A 7,107-nucleotide genomic window follows, 5' to 3' on the forward strand; every position below is an offset into this window, starting at 1 on the left:
TTCTCACCTCTTCCCTGCCTCTGTTGGCACTGCCAGGGCACCCCTGTGTGAGGGAGATGTTCCGTAAACACATGCCCAGCAAGCGCACCCCCGGACGCAGGGTGAGAGGCTCAGCACAGCAGCGCGGTTGTCATGGCACAACTCGGCCCAGTTTTAGGGTCCCGGGTCCCGGAGGGGGCTCACCTGGGCACACTGTCACACTCTCACCAGCAGTGGGTGGGCCATGGCCTGCCAGCCAGGACCAGCGCTTCCTGAAACCCGGCAAACCGTGTCCTCTCACAAGCCCGCCGCCTCCCAGCCACGGCCCATTTCCACGTATAAATCAATTTGTCTCCACTGAGGGGAGAGAATCGCAAAGCAAACAAATTATGCCCGCCCCATTGAGCTCCAGGCACTCCGGCCCGGGCTTAAAGCGTCCGAAGGGATTTTTTTTCCTCCACTTCTCTCATAAAACGTCCACCCCCTCGGGGGGAGAGGCAGATGCCGTGTCGCTCCCGAGGAACCACACCCAAGTTCGTCTGTCCTTGAGCCGTCCACTTTGGCGGAGGTGCACGGACCCGGCCGTCACCTGGGAGGGTTTGTGTGTGTCTTCCACGACCGCTGGAGGAAGTCCCACAGACGGGGTGCCCTCGACGGCAGACACTTATTTTCACACGGTCCTGGAGGCCAGGATGGGAAATCAAGGTGGCGGCAGGACTACACTCCACGTCCTTCTCGGCATCTCGCAGACCCCGCGTCGCCGGTCTGCCCGAACGTCCCTCGGCTGTGGCCTTTTCCTCCAGCCTCCGCCTCAGCTGTCACCTTCTCCAGGCGTCTGTGCATCTCCTCTTGTCTTCCCATAATGGCACCAGTCCCTGGTTAGGGCCTACCCTAAATCCGAGGTGCTCTTTGTAACTTCACGACATCCGCAACGGCCCCTAGTTCCAAATAAGGCCACGGCACCCGGGGCTGGACTCCAGCGTGTCTTTTTGAGGACACCACACTCACCCCACAGCAGGGTCCAGCCATCCTCATCAACCACGAGGACTGCCTTTTCCGAGACTCAGAGAATGCCGGCCCTGCCTCCTGTGGTCTCCACCAGGAGGGGACGTGCGATGTCACCTGATCCCCTACAGACAAGGTGCTGAGCTGAGCACAGGAGAACCGGCCACACCACGCGGCCAGGCAGAGTCAGGGTTCCTACCGCAAAATCCACCCAGCATCTGCGCCAAACAGTCCTCAGTGGCGCCCTGCTCGGGGCTGGCTGTCACCAGTGTGGAAGGGTGACATTGTGGCCCGGGAGCCGCCTCTGGCGCACAGCACCACCCTGCCAGCCATGCTGCACTCCTTCCTACCACGCCACGTCGTAGCAGGAGACATGGCCTCGGGGCCTACCTGGAGCCTGCTGTGGATGCTGGGCATGGAACCCAGCCGGTCACCAACAAGCTGGGGGACGGTGGCATCTCCAAGCCCAGGCCTCAGCCCCCTCCCGTGGCATGAGGCGCAGGAAAGGGCCGGGGATCTCCAAGGCCCCCCACCATCTCCCCCGGGCGGCCCTACCCCAGCACGGTGAAGGCGCTCACCTTGCCTCCCACCAGCACCAGGATATCCAGAGGGGTCCTGTGGACGGTGAGTCCCACTGCACCAGGGCCTGTTGTCCCCATGTCCCCACACCCACACACACAGAGGGGAGCTGTCCCTCATCCTCCCTCCGTGGCTGAAGCCATGGGGCTGCACCAGCCTTACCTCCACGTCCCCGTAGCAGCCCGGAAGGACAGTCGCATCATGGTCCTGCTTTCTGGATGAGTCGCAGAGGGAGAGCATCTGAGTACCCACCCAAGGGCTGGCAGGCGGGAGGCAGTGAAGCTGGATTCACACCCCAGGGCCTGAGGGGAACCTCAGAGCCCCCAAGGCCCAGAGGCCTCTTCCTCTCTGTCCTCAATGTCCCACTCGACAGAACTCAGGCAGCCATAGCGCCAGGCTGGCCCTGAACACAGCCTTGCCCACGATCTGCATGGCAGCTTCCCTGGGGGCCCCCGATCCAGTGTGCCTGGGTCCTCAGAAACCTGCCTTCTTCTGGGGGTCCAGGCAGCTGACAAGGAGCGCCCACCCCTTGGTGCAGAGTCAGCGAGGATCAGGGTGGATGGAGGGTTGGAGCCGTCGCCTGCTCCATTCCCTGTGGGGATTCGTTCCTCGACCATGTCCCAAGAAGAGCCAGGAGGAAACCCCAGTAACCCTGGGGACAAAAGCAGGCACAGGGGGAGAGGCCCAGCAGGCCTGCTCCAGGGCCTCCGGGGGCTGCCCCAGAGAAGCTCTTCACTTAGGTTCCCGCAAAAGACACTAAAGTCCTAAGCCACCATGCCCCGGCCTCTGGCCTCCTTTGGAATTCGGGTCATTGCAGGTGTCGTTAGTTAAGAGCAGGTGCTGCTGGGCAAGGCGGGTCCTGATCCCATGGAACTGGCATCCTCACAAGAAGAGGGGAGGGGGACACGCAGACTGAGTCGGGGGGAGGAGGAGGCCGGGACCCCGAGGAGGGAGCCTGCCCTGGTGATGTGGAGCTGCCGGCCCCCTGGCCTGGGATGGAGCCATCTCTGCTATTTTAGGCCCTCATGAGTGGGGCTTTGTGATGGCGGCTGCGGGAATCCGACGCAGGCCTGAGTCTTGGAAAGCCCCTTTGCTAATCCTGGTAGGGAAGTCTCCGTTTCCCAGCTTGGAAAACCAGGATTCCTACAGTGCCAGCATCCAGCAAGGCAGGAGCCTCGCCCACCCTCCCTGGCGCTCCAGCCTAAGGCCCTGAGGAATGAGGGCTGAAGCGCTCCTGTTCACAAGCCAGCCGTGGCCCCGTCGGGGGGTGAGGCCAGGGGTCAGGCTCTGCAGGAGGCCTCCCCTGCAGAGCCAGGGTGGAGGCTGCTGCCATTCACCGGGGTCGGCACTCGGTCAAGCCGGGATTTACCTCCAGGTGGCACCTGCAGAGAGACATCAGATGCCCTCAGCCTGCCTGCGCCTTGCAGGGCACATTCAGCACAGAGAACTCCAGCATCACATACCGTCTGCGTGGCCAGCAGTGGGAGGGCACCCCATCCCAGGGGTCACCTTGCCGTGTCACCTCGGGAATCCAGGTCCCTCAGTCAGCTCGGGGCCGCTATCAGAAAACGCCAGACTGGGGGTTAAGCGACAGACAGACAGTTATCCTCACAGTTTGGAGACCACAAAGTCCAACATCAAGGCTCCAGAGCGTCCCGTTCCTGGTGAGACCTCTTCCTGGCATGCGGACAGCTGCCTTCTCCCTGAGGCCTGAGGCCTTTCTTAGTGCCTGTGAGGGGGGTGGAGAGAGAGAGAGACAGAGACAGAGACAGAGGAGAGACAGAGAAAGAGAGCGAGCGAGCGCTTCTGTCTTCTAGACAGGCAGGGATCTGTCATGAGGACCCACCCTCACGACCTCATCTAAACCCGCTCGCCCTGCGGAGGTCTGGTCCCCAGACACCATCGCCCCGGGGCTTAGGGAGATACAGATGTGAAGCCCATACACAGACACCGCAGAGGGTCCAGGAGGCGTCTGCAGCCCAGGCGGGGCCCTCGTCCGGGGCGCATCTCCACCTCTAGGGGGATCAATGTGGCAGCTGTGACACCACCTCAGCATCCGCAGACAGGAGCTGGTGATTTCTCCTTTCTCTTTACAGGGCTGAGGGGGCCTTTTTGAGACAGGCGCTTAGAAGTGTGCTTTGCAACTCAGGTGTGGGTTTGCTGATTCTGTCTCCAGGCAGTGTTGGGGAACCAGCTTCTCTGAGGGGACTTTGCAGGAACCCCGAGGAGAGAGGGCGTAGGGAGGAGGGGCACGTATGCGCCTCACCTCCTGGGAACACTTTCAGAAATGCGGGCTACTGGGTGGGGGCTCCACGGAGGTCCTGCTCGGCACTTCCCATCTCACAGCAACTGGCTGAGCGAGTACTCGAGAGCTGATTCAGTAATTCGGAAATGACTGAGCCACTGAGTGCCCAGCACTAAATGCTGAGGGCGCCTCGGGGGCAAGGAGCAGTCCTTCCTCAGGGAGCTTGGAGTGTCTGTGTGTGTCTGTGTGTGTGTGCCTGTGTGTGTGTGCCTGTGTGTGTGCCTCTGTGTGTGCCTGTGTCTGTGTGCATGTGTGTGTCTGTGTGTGTGTGCCTCTGTGCGTGCATGCCTGTGTGAGTGTGTGTGTATACCTGTGTGTACCAGTGTGTGTATCTGTGTGTGTGTGCCTCTGTGTATGTGTGCCTGTGTGTGCCTGTGTGTGTGTGTGAGTGTGGTTGCGTACCTGTGCACACACATGGATGTACGTTATTTCGGTCTTTGTTCCCGAAAGACTTCGGAGAGCTCCTGGTCTGGGTGGGCAGGGGTGGGTGGCAGACGAGAAAGCAAATGTGGGTGGCCCAGGAGAAGGTCACACACCCATAGCAACGGCCTGGGAGGCCGCAGGTCCGGCTGACAGTGGCGTGAGGGTGATGAAGGCTTCCCAGCAGCGGGAGAACTTGACATGGTTGTGACCCTAGGAGAGGGTGTTCCCCTCCAGGGAGAGGGAAGAGTAGCGGACCGGGCAGAGGGGGCACCCCAGGGCCCCAGCACATAAGACTTGAACATGAAGGAGACTAAGAAAAGGCAGCGAGAGCGCTGGGCCGGGGAGGGGAGGATGATGACCCAAGACCGACAGAGAACCCCAATCCCAGGAGGGAGGCGTGGCCGGCAGTGGCGACGCGCGACACATAAGACCGCACAGGATGGGGGCTGAGGAGTGGGATGGTCGGGGAAGAAGCCGCTGGGTGCCGGGAAAGCCAGATCGCAAGGACTGGGCTTGGGAAAGGCACCCGGCCGTGGCCCTGGCCGTCTGCGCGCTCATGCTGGGGTGCCCAGAAGGAAGACCCTGACCGCTCTGTCCCCACGCCAACTCTCAAGAGTGCATTTGTAGCAGCAACCTTCAAGGATGCAGCAATATCGCCCTCCTGGACAAAGGGCAGGCTTGCTCTAAAAGTAGCAGACGCCGCAGCCCGGGGTTCCTCTGCAGCAACGCAAATCTGCTGTGTGTGCAATGTCACTCTCTGAGTCACTCTCGTGGGACTCAGCGGCCAGGGAAAGGGACGGTGAGGTGACACTCCTGTGCTTGCTGTGCTGGAGTGATAGCATTCTTTGTCTCTGCCCCAGGAGCTTCATGTCTCCTGCCAGCAGCCATGAAACTGGACAGACACTTGTTAGCCTGTCCTGAGGTCAAAGCCCAGATAGGGACACATGACAGTGAGAAGGCAGAGCCATCGAAGCCATCGTTTCCTGGCCCTTGAGTGTGGTGAGGACGGAGGAGAGCGGACGGCAGAGAGACGGCACCGAGCTCCTTGAAGATAATGACCCTGAAGTGCTTTGTCAGGTGATGGGGGCAGGTTTCACTGATTTCCCCTCTTCCCCTGCCGTCATCTCTTCCTGTCTGGTAGGACTTAAAGAGCCGTATCAGCTCCATGCTGTGGGATCGGTGGGGAAGGAGAAAGGAATCCTTGCCAGGGCAATGGCGAAGCTGACGTGCAGGGGTAGGATCTGTGTGGGCCCTTGAGGGACGCGGAGCTTCAAAGGAGCCCCTGTTTCTACTGTCTCTTCAGGAGTATCCACTGGCTGCAGACATGGCCAGCCTGCAGACACCTCCTTAGCCCCCAGTGCCGGGCCTGCCACCCACCTTTCTCCCAGGAAGCGGGAGAGGATGGTTGGCGTCACCGCACAGGCTGAGCTCCAGTCTCCCGCTCAGGTCCTGTGCCACACGATCCTGCCTGTCCTGAGCAACCACATCACCAGATGGGAACTTGGAGGCTGGTAGATAGGTCAGCGGTGAAGAGAGGCACAAGCTCGGGTGCTGGGAACACCCGCTGTCCCTGCTGCGTGGGAGGCCACAGCGTCCTGGGACCCGTCTCCCCTGTGCGTGGGAGGCCACGGCGTCCTGGGCGGAGGCCTGCTGTTCCTCATGCTGCTGTGCTGGGCACCGTCTGGGCATCCCTGCCATGTTGGTAAAACACCCCAGGTTTGTTTCAGCCGACAGAGAGACACAGACTGGTCAAAACAGGCTCTAATTCTTTTTATTGAATTGGGGGATATTGGATTTGTGGAACTCAACTTTCTGATGACAAAAAATTATCTGTGTGGCCAAATAAAGACGGACGAAGCTCAGAACCAGCACAAAAGACCATTTCAGCCGCGGGCCTTAGTGGAGGCGGGCTGGTGTCCTCTGCAGGGCTAGGCTGCAAAGTGCCCTTTTGGGTTTTTCTTAAGCTAACGTTAGTAAATTGCATATAAATTGAATCTCCGCTAAAAGGTAAAGATAGCCCACAGCTAAAGGGCAGGGCCGCCACCCACCGCAATGGCTGTGCTTTATAACCAGTCAGACACAGACTAAGAGGGGAAATACGGTTCTCTCGACTAATCAATTACATTTGGGTAATTGATCGTATATTATTATTGATGAAAGCCCATAATATGTGAGTTAGAAGGGAGAGGGTTCTCTAAAGATTAGATTTGTATACGAAAATGGAAGAGAAAAAAACGACTCTCATAAAATCATTTGCGAGTGCTTTTTGGTGTCATGCCGGGTGGAACACAAGGCCTGGCCCTGATCACTTGCGAGTGTTTTATGGTGTCATGCCGGCTGGAACACGGAGCCAGGCCCTGCATGGCTGCTCTCGGCTCCCTGCGCCCCTTCCACCTGGGAGAAGGGAATGGGGCGTTTAGCGGAGAGGAAAGGTGTAAGGCCACAGGATCTGCCCTGCGGTCAAAACGCTGTTCACAGGGAAGAGAGAGGACGTGGCGGCCAGGGCAGTGGCAGAGGGCCACATTCCGTGGACGGTTCAAAGAATAATTGGGTTCCATGTGAGGAAGTGCTTTTCACAATGAGAAAAATCCAGGAGTGACGGCTTCCCGACACCCATTTCACCCCATCCCTGAAGGCAGCGGGCAAGGGTGGTGAGAGCGACCCGCAGGGGTGCTGGAGAGGACATCAGGCTGGTGCAGGTGTGTCTAGGTGTCCTTCAAGGCCATTTCAAAAGCAAGAGTCCAGGCATCTCGAGAGTGCCGAGCCCGTGCTGGGGGTGAGCTGGTGGGGGGCCCGGGATGGGGCTCAGTGAAGCC

This window comes from Saimiri boliviensis, chromosome 3 (genome assembly GCF_048565385.1).
Source record: "Saimiri boliviensis isolate mSaiBol1 chromosome 3, mSaiBol1.pri, whole genome shotgun sequence".
NCBI classification, from domain to species: Eukaryota; Metazoa; Chordata; class Mammalia; order Primates; family Cebidae; genus Saimiri; species Saimiri boliviensis.